Source organism: Ictidomys tridecemlineatus, chromosome 9 (assembly GCF_052094955.1).
Source record: "Ictidomys tridecemlineatus isolate mIctTri1 chromosome 9, mIctTri1.hap1, whole genome shotgun sequence".
Lineage (NCBI taxonomy): Eukaryota > Metazoa > Chordata > Mammalia > Rodentia > Sciuridae > Ictidomys > Ictidomys tridecemlineatus.
Window position 1 is genome coordinate 145,153,732 of NC_135485.1, and position 9,568 is coordinate 145,163,299.

General features: G+C 46.4%; 1 long non-coding RNA gene across 1 annotated transcript; it reads right to left on the reverse strand.

Annotated features, from left to right (window-relative positions):
- Window positions 1-6,470: 6,470 nt before the first annotated feature.
- Window positions 6,471-9,023, reverse strand: LOC144366551 (uncharacterized). Its single transcript, XR_013425604.1, has 2 exons — window positions 8,828-9,023; window positions 6,471-6,744 (listed from the first exon to the last, which is right to left on the reverse strand). It is a non-coding gene; the product is annotated as an uncharacterized LOC144366551 (long non-coding RNA).
- Window positions 9,024-9,568: the final 545 nt, after the last annotated feature.

Here is a 9,568-nt window from a genome sequence, read left to right on the forward strand (position 1 = left end):
AAGGAGTGTCCTGTGTGTGACCATCATAGATGGGAGGGTCGCCAGGAGGACAGCAAGCCCGGAGCCACATGCTCAAGGAGGCAGGGAGGCCACTTGGGTGTTTTCACAGTGGCCCCACAAGAGGATGAGGTGCTTTGCCACAATCATCTGTTTATGACATTTTCTTAATAAACACATAAAAAGTGCTCAACATCATTAGTCATTAAAGGAAGGCAGATAAAAAAATTAGATACTCTTCACGTCCACTAGGATGGCTCTGATATTTTACAAAGCCATTAACAGGTGTGTGGAGAGCACTCATGGATGCTGGGGGGAAAGGAAGGTGCTGAGGCCGTGGCCTTTGGTGGTCAGTCTGCGACGTGGGGCTGTGGGTTATCTGAACTCTTCCTAACGAGAGCTCGCTGAGCTCCTTGTACATGTGGATTCATGTCTGTCCTCCAATTTGGGACACTCTGTCCCCTGCTTTTCTCCTCTCCCTGGGGGACCCCCACTATGCACCTGCCCCCAGCTCAGTGGAGACACGGTCTCCTGGACCTGTTCACTTTACTCCTCTCCTTCTCCTTCAGCTCCTCAGACCGGCATGCCCTGTGCACTGGTCTTTTCTTCTTTCTGCTCAGATCTGCTGTGGTAATTTCCCAGAAAGCTTTTCATTTTACTTTTTGACTCTAAAATGTCTGTTTGCTCCTGTCTCTCCAGTGACATTTTATACTTGGTGACACATTGTCCTCCTGGTTGCTTGTGTCCTTTGCCCATGATTTCATTTAGCTCTTTGAACATATTTTAAATAGTGGTTTCAAGCCTTTGTCCAGTAAGTTCGATGCCCAGGATTCTTCAGGAATGTTTTCTATTAATTTCTTTCTTTCTTGTGAATTGGCCATACTTTCTTCTTTCTTTACAAGCTCAATAATTTCTATGGAAAAGTAGAAATTTTTAATATTCTGTCAGATTTTCCTCACTCCCAAGGCTTGCCGCTGCTGCTGCTAGTGTGGGTTGCTTCCATTCAGTGACTTTGGAAAGTAATTTGGTGACCTCTGTATGTTTTGTCTCATGTGATCACTGAAGTCTGTGTTTTGTTAGCTTAGTGATTTAGCTAAAGTTTAACAGTGTTTTCTTAAACTTCTGGGGCACAGAAAGAAGAGGAAAAGAAAAAGATATGTTCTCAGTATTCACAATGCACACCGTGCCCGCTGGGGGACGCTCCTTCGACACTGTGCACGCTGTCCTCAGCTCTGACAAGGCCGCGGGTTGCCTTGTGGTGCCTGAAGGTGAGGTGCGGGCAGGGGGCTCCCTTGGGAGTTGTCTGTGGCCTTCTCTGTGGTGCCAGGTGACTCACACAGAGATGTGCATCTGCTGTGGCTCAGACCATCATTCTCCAGTGAGCCCTTTAGCTGCACAAAATACTCATCTCAAAACTCAGTGGCTTAAAACACCAATGTACTATTTCCCCTGTCTTGAAGTCAGCCGAGATTCTGCTGCTCTGAGTGCGGCTGGCCTCACACCACCCGGCTCAGTGAGGCCTCTCCAGCAGCTGGCAGGCGACCTGCACTTGGTTAGTTTACAAAGGCCAGGCCAGGAAGTCTTGGCTGGACTCTCCTTCAGCAGGCCAGCCCAGACATGTGCTGGGGGTGGTGAACAGGGCAAGAGAGAAAGAAAGACAGACAGACAAATAGAGAAGGACAGAAAGACAGAATGCAAAAGTAGGCTAACCTTCTGGAAGTTTCAACACTGTCATTCCATAGGCCACAGAAAGTGAGGAGTCCCACTTGGATTCATGTAGTAGGAAATATACTGCATCATGTAGTAGGAAATATACTGCATTTCAGAATCTGTGAAACCATGCACCTGCAAGACAGAAGTCTTCAGATGGGTGGAGATTGGGACAGAAGAGAAAAAGTTACCCACTGAACCTGCAAAACACCTTGTATCAACTACTAGGCCTTGACATTCAGTGTTGCACTTGCTATCAGTATCCACAGACATTCTACAAGGTTCTAAATCCCTCTTCAAAGGTATCTGATATTAGGGCAAATACTTCTGCTATTGTATATCTGATGATGTATAAAATCATGTTGTGTTACAGCCATTTGAAATTGGCTAAATAAGGGTTAATTTACAAACAAACACTCAGTGGTAAAAAGAGAGCATGTTTCTTAAAGAGCAGACATTCAGGGTTTTTGAATATTTGGTCTGCTGCCTCTGCCAGGTTCTGCTCCGAAGGCCTGGTGTAGACAGACTGCTCCAGCAGGCTTGAGCCAGTGCTGTTGGCGAAGTCTGGTGGGATGGACCCTGTAGTCCAATAGCACAAGCCGTGTGACGCACTAAGCCATCTCAGTGACTGCCTCCTGAAGAATTATTTAGCTTAAACAAACCATGCTCTGTTGCTAAGAGAGATAATAATAATAATTACAGCAAGGAAGTCTTGTAACCTTCTGATGAAGGCCTTGTTGACATTTCAGGTTTTTCCATGAATTGGACTTGTTGAGTTTATGTAGACAGCATTTCTGCTGATTGCATTTCCCATGTATTATTGCAAAGTTTATGCTACATTTTTCAAATAAAATGTAAAGAAGCATAATGAATTATGTGGAAAATCCTGGAAGGACACATGCTGAAGACTCATAATCGGTCAAAATAACAGTTTTGATTCTGATTGATTTTCATCCTATACAGCTCAGGAATTAAAGGGAAGACACTTTATATAAGATTGAAGGCTATTTGTTCAAGTTTGAACTGGTATGAAAGTTTCAAGCCAGGCATGGTGGTGAACCAACTTGGGAGGCTGAGGCAGGATTCTGAGTTTGAGGCCAGCCTTAGCAACTTAGTGAGGCCCTAAGCAACTCAGCAAGACCCTTTCTGAAAATTAAAAGGAAATACTGGGGAAATGGCCCAGAGTTAAAGCACCTCCTGGGTTCAATCCCCAGTACAAAAATAAATAGATAAAAAGTTCCAGCACACCTAACTGAGAAATAGACCATTTAGTGCATCTCTGAACCAGTAATTGCTCAGAGCATTTCCCTGTGGAAAAGCTAAGAAAGCCCAGATACTGACTTGATTGAACTGAAGTCAGGCAGACCTGCTGCGGCTTTCCAGAACGTGATTGACCACCATTTACCTCTGGCGCGCTACACACAGGATATGCCTCAAGTGCTGTTTAAACCAAGAGAAATTTCCCAGTGCACAGTGGTGTCACGTTTAATATGCATCCTCAGGGACTAAGGCCAAGCCTCTGGACCACTGTCAAGAACAGAATGTTTCGCTCTGATGAATTCCCGGACCAGCACAGGGTTCCAAGTGGAGCCCACCACCCCTGTGAGAAGACTGACCCGTGAAAGATGAAGTCCTTACCAAAAGCAGGAACTGGTTAAGCAAATGAATGGGAAATAGCTTTAAAGATTAAGGGATTTCCTTATAAAAGCCTTCTTAGGAAAAGGCACAATACAACTGATATTTTCCATACATTAATTACTCTTCTATGTATTTATGCCAAATAACTAAAGGGTCTCATGACTTTGAAAATGCTATTCGTTATACTCTTGGCACGCTCTGCGGCAGCTCTGTTTTCCTGCTCAGTGCTATACAAATTGTTTATAACCGCAATACCGAGCGCATTTTCCACTTATTTAAGTAATTGTTCTTCACTTTGATTTACTGCGGTGCCTCGTCTCTTCTGTTGATGTACAGTTGTCAGGGGTGAACTACAAAGGCCAGGAAACCATGATAAATGGAGTGCGCGTGTAATAAACGGCAAGACTGAAGCCTCGCATCTGTTTTAGAGAGCAATCCTGCCACATGACTGGCTTTATTTCCTAAGTAAATAACTATAATTTTCTTATTATAAACCTCACGGAGCTCATGTCTAGGCAGCTATGAATCTGGGTAGCTGCTCCACCAAGGGGGTGGCTTATTAACTACTTAATGTACCTCTTTCCCTGGATCTTCACAGCAGTGGAGAATGTTCCACAGCACACCTGGTCATATAGCACTCCAGTTTAGAACTTAAGCCTGAAGGTAGGCACAAGAGTCTCATGAGGGGAAAGCTGGTCTTTGGCTCCTTGGTTTGAATGAATATATATATATATATATATATATAGAGAGAGAGAGAGAGTATTGAATATATATGTGTATATACATATACATACACTCACACATTATAAAAAGCCAAGAATTTTTAAGGTCCTTTAAGTTCATTTGTGGTATTGAGAGGCTCCCACTTGTTCTGGGGAATGAAAGGTAAACGGAAGTGAACCCTGATTTATAAAATGGCCCATTGTATGTTCTTTTTTTTTTTTTAAGAGAGAGAGAAAGAGAGAGAGAATTGTTTTAGTAACTATTCTTAGATTTCGGCAGACATATCTTTGTTGGTATGTGGTGCTGAGGATCGAACCTGGGCCACGCGCATGCCAGGCGAGCGCGCTACCGCTTGAGCCCCATCCCCAGCCCCCATTGTATGTTCTTGTGGGCTTCCTGTTCATGAGGCCCCACAGAGGACGGGGTCCAGAGCAAAGCAATATCTATATATTACATATGTGAATGTACGTGGTGTGTGTATCTCCCCAGCACCCCTCGTGCCTGTGCCCGGTTCAAACCGCAGGACTTTTACATCGATATCAAGTCCCACCCTCTCTAACGACATCTCTGCCAAAGAGATATTGCACATGTGGAAGTGGCCCCTTAAGAGTGCCTGGCCCAGTGACTCTTGGGCCAGGACTGTTTGTGTAAGTTCACCCTACGATGTTCACAGAATGAAATTGCCTAATAAGCCCTCTCAGACATTTCAGGTGGGACTGAAAATTGGTGCAACCAACCTGGAAAGCAGTATGGAGATTCCTCAGAAAACTTGGAATGGAACCACCATTTGACCCAGCTATGCTTCTCCTCGGTCTATACCCAAAGGACTTAAAATCAGAATACTACAGGGACACAGCCACATCAATGTTTATAGCAGCTCAATTCACAATAGCCAAACTGTGGAACCAACCTAGGTGCCCTTCAACATATGAATAGATAAAGAAACTGTGGCATATATACAAGTGGAATATTATTCTGCATTAAAAGAAAATAAAATCATGGCATTTGCAGGTAAATGGATGAAACTGTAGAATATCATGCTAATCAAAGTAAGCCAATCCCCCCAAAACAAAGGCCAAATGTTTTCTCTGATAAGTGGATGCCAAACCATAATTGGGGGGGGCATGGGACAACTGGAGGGACTTTGGGGCAAAGGGGGGGAGTGGTGGGGGCATTAGGGCAAAAAATATGATGGAATGAGATGGACATCATTACCCTAGGTACATGTATGATTGCATGAATAGTGTGACCCTACTTCGTGTATAACCAGAGAAGTGAAAAATTGTGCTCGGTTTGTGTACAATGAATCAAAGATCATTCTGCTGTCATGTATAACTGATTAGAATAAAGTTTAAAAAGTATAAAGAAATTGCCTAATAAGGCAACTCTGAAAACACGATCCACTGTTACAAGACAGCAGTATAATGAGAGAGCGGGCATGTCACACTCAAAAAAACAAAACCAACTCAGACGAATGGTATCTTTATCAAGAGGTTAAGACACAAAAGTAACGTGTTCAGAACCTCATTTGGGAAACTCTGGACAACTCTGATTCTTCAGTGGTTGTCCTCCTGTGTAAATCCTTGAGAGCTATCCTCCCAGGAAAGAATTGATGATTCTTTATCATAATAGCGATTTTCTTCAGGAAAAAAGAAGTTTCTTTTCACTGGAAAAGAAGTCTAAACATGATAAAAATTATTGAATGGTCCAACTTAGAAAATAAATCAGGTCTGATGCAAGTTCATGAACCCTGGCAAAGCTTTGGTTGAACCAGGGAAGTCTCAGATTTTGTTATGAAAGTTTCACAATGTTCTGCACATCAAACAGGAAATACTGGCTCCCCTACTATTGCTAAATTGCATTTTTTTCAGTCCTTGTACCTGAGTTTTATGTTAGGCAGGTTGGATTCTATAATTTCCAGACTGAAATCTTTTCACATATTTTTAGCTTATCATTGGGAACAGGGACACATACATTCTAATACATTCAATATCTTTTCATGATAAGGTCTTTGATGACTCAGAAATTCACTCCTTCCCTAAGAAAGGTATAATGGGTGAGGTTTCTTCCTTTTAAACAGTCTTAAATAAAAGGTCAATTTTATTTAGTTTTTTCCCCCATATTTATTAATCTAAAGTTTATCCACTCCCCAGCTCAAGGTAGTTATTTCTTAAGAGTTTCCTAAACATGGTGATGAATTTCACACATTCTGGATTTTTCCCCTCTGGTGCTGGGGATCTATCACAGGGCCTCCAGTGGGCTATGGCAGGTCTCCACCACCAAGCTACATCGTCAGCCCACGCTTTTGGTGTTTTGATAACTACCACACTGATAAGTTACCAAAATGTGGCAAAAGTGTTCTGGTACATAATCTGATTTGATCAATAATCATGTGCTGTATGTGTCCACACACAAACTTTATTCTAATTTTATAATGATTTCCTTTTAAATCAATGAGAACAAACCAACAACCAAATCCCTGTGAATAGGTTTCATAATGATGCCAGGTGGGCCCCTCAATTCTCCTGGGTCATCAATTCCCTCTGCCTAGACAGGACGGCAGGGAGGGAGAACATGCTTCTGTGATCCAACAGCCCCCGGAAGGCACTTCTCCGACTGAGAACGTCATGGGAAATGTCCCACTCAGAGGCCCTCGAGAGCCAGGGGACAGTGTCTCTGTAAGAAAAGAGGCAAGTGAGAATGAGACCTTGTGCTGCTACTTAGATACGCGCTAGGAGAATAGTCCACCAGCAAGGACACAATTGCTTTGATCAGGTTCCTTAAAGGATTCTCTACATCATTAAAAATGTGCCAATATTCATGCATTTTTAAAAAGATACATTCTAAAGAAAAGGTAGACCAGTCGGAGATGGGTGCAGCCAGGTGTGGGGGCCAGTGAGCTGGGCGCTAAGGCCGTAGCAGGTAGACAGGGCGGGGAGAAGGTTTCCCAGAGGAACTCAGACAGTAATGGGCCTTGGTGGTGGCTAAGGACACGGGGGAAGAGATCGGGAGTGAGGTCCTGGCCGGGGGATTGGTTAGAAAGCAGTAGCATTCCTAAGACCAGGCCAGTGTGTTCAGGAGTGGACTTGGAGGTAGCGAAATCCGGCTACGCTGGGTTTGAAACCTGTGGGATTTGTCTGTGCGGCCACCTGTTGTGTCCCCGTCACTGTTTGGTTTATCTTTTTGTTTCTCCTCATTCTCTACTTTTATAAGATAAGTAACACATTGAATTGGAAATGAGACCAAAGGAACAAGGGAACTCCCCTGCCTCACTGCTCTGCCCGCATGCGCAGGAGAACGGGAAATGAGTGACAGCGCACTGTCCCAGGGTCCCGCTGCTTGACCGCCACTCCCTGTGCCCAAGTGCCTGCTTCCCGGTGGTCATATTCAGGTCACAGCCCAGGGTCCGGTCCCAGGCCCATGTCCAGGCTCAATAGTCCATCAGTCCTGGACACTGAGGTACTGGGAGGCTTTGGCCTCGTCTCCTGGCCGGCTCTGCTTTGCTGCCTGGTTAATGTCCCCAGCCCCTTCCTGGTCTGTGTCCTCTTCATGAGTCTGTTCATGGCTCGTGGTCAGCTCCGCTCTTATCAGCTCTGGCCTCTGGGGATCAGGCTTCTCTCTTTTGGAAGAACTTTTGAGCCGACGTCGCTGAACATCTGCCCATATATGGACCCCTTGCTGTAGCTCTCTGCCCACTGCCCACTTCCTGACCCCATGTCGGCGGGTCAGCCTGTTCCAAGCTCAACGTATTTCACTTATTATTGATGTCACTAGCTGGGACCGCTGAGCCTTTTGGCCTGTTGCTCCACCCAGACCCCTACATTAAAGCAAGAACCACTGTGGCCGGACTGCCCTGGAGAGCACTGCGGCCCCTCCACACAGCGCCAGGGGCTGAGTCCCAGGCCACGACACGGCCACGCTGAGCAGAGCCAGATTCCCTGACGGCCAGAGGAGGGCCAGAGTAGATTATCCCAGGAGAATGGCCAGCTCCAGAGAAGAGTCTCAGAGTGTTGACCTCTGGCTGCAGTAAAAGTCAATACATTTCCTGACCCATGGAAAAATCTGGAACAGAAAGGAAGAGCAGAGGGGTGCAGAAAGTCTGAGCAGGTCTGCGGAGGGGAGTCTGGGTGGAAAGGGTTGAGGGAAAAGAATGAATAGTTGCTTGAGTTTTGAGGGTGACCCAAGAGCTAAGAAGTAATACCGTGGGTCTGATACCCACTTTCCAGGAAATGTCTTCCTACCTCCCGGTTTTCCCACACCCCACACATGGGAGCGCTGTCCTGAGACGGTGGAGGAGCCCGACTCAGAGTTCTGCTGAGAAACTGCCTTGGGGCTGTCCAGGCCACGCCTGCCGACGACCCCTCAGGGGGAGCCACTCACCTGCCGGAGAGGTGGGCAGCCCTGCAGTGAGACCTGACCCATGCTTTTAAGCAATAAGGTTAAACTCTCAGGTTCTGCTAGAAGGAGCTCATTTTAGGGGTCAGAGGACGTAATCGTTGTTGTGATGCAGGAAGAAACACCGTGAATGGCTGTTTGGGCCAGTTAAGCTGGTGACACTCTTCCTTGTTGTCCTCCTCCCAGATTTCACTTTCTTAACTTTAGCATTTTTATTTTTAGTGACATGATTCAATTAGCAGTAACACAAGTTTTGAGAGACAAAAGTTTGAGGCTGCCTCCTAAACTCCTTCCAGCCCCCAGGCAACACGACCAGCCAATGTTTCCCTTTTGTGTCTCAGAGCAGAGCCCGAGTCTCACCCACCTGCCTGCTCTCCAGGGTGGCTTGTAGTCAGTCTGCTGGAAGCAACCCTCAGCTGACCCCTGCATGGCCCAGCTTCCCAGGCTGGATTGAGGCACAGGGCGGGCAGGCCGGGGACTGGATCAAGAGAAGGCAGAGAGGGACAGAAACAGAGTCGGGGTCCAAAGGGCCCAAGCACTGTTTGGTTTGGCCTTGAGACATGGCAGCTCGGCCACAGGAAATGTCAGCTTATTGAAGACTTCCCAGCATCATCGGGCAACAGCCCTCCGCCCCCTTGGCCAGGTTCCCAAGATCACACTGAGGAGAGAAAACAATGTGAGTCGGTGTGACCGTCTAGATTCCCCTCCAAAGGCGGGGCACACCAGGTGGCTGGCTTGGCAGCTGGGGGCAGAAGTAACTTGAGTGCCTTGGCGAAGGAGTGCTCCGGTGCCAGCACTGAATTCCAGCCATCACCACGTTCACTGTTGGCCCGAGGATGTCGCTGACGTGGGGATGGGCGGCTTGGAGATTGCAAAGCGTGACCAGAAGTCCCCCTGGGATGGACACTGGGTTGTAGGTGTGCTGGATCCAGTTTCCAGGAAGATTCACCTACCAGGCTTGTCACTCCTGTGACATTGCTTGTGTGTCAGCCCTGGATCACTTTGCTCTAAAAATCCTGCCTTCCTGGGAGGGGAGGGACCCTCCTAGACCAAGGCTCGGAGCCTATGGAGCTTAGGGAGCTGTTGGTTGCAGTAACAGCTGTGG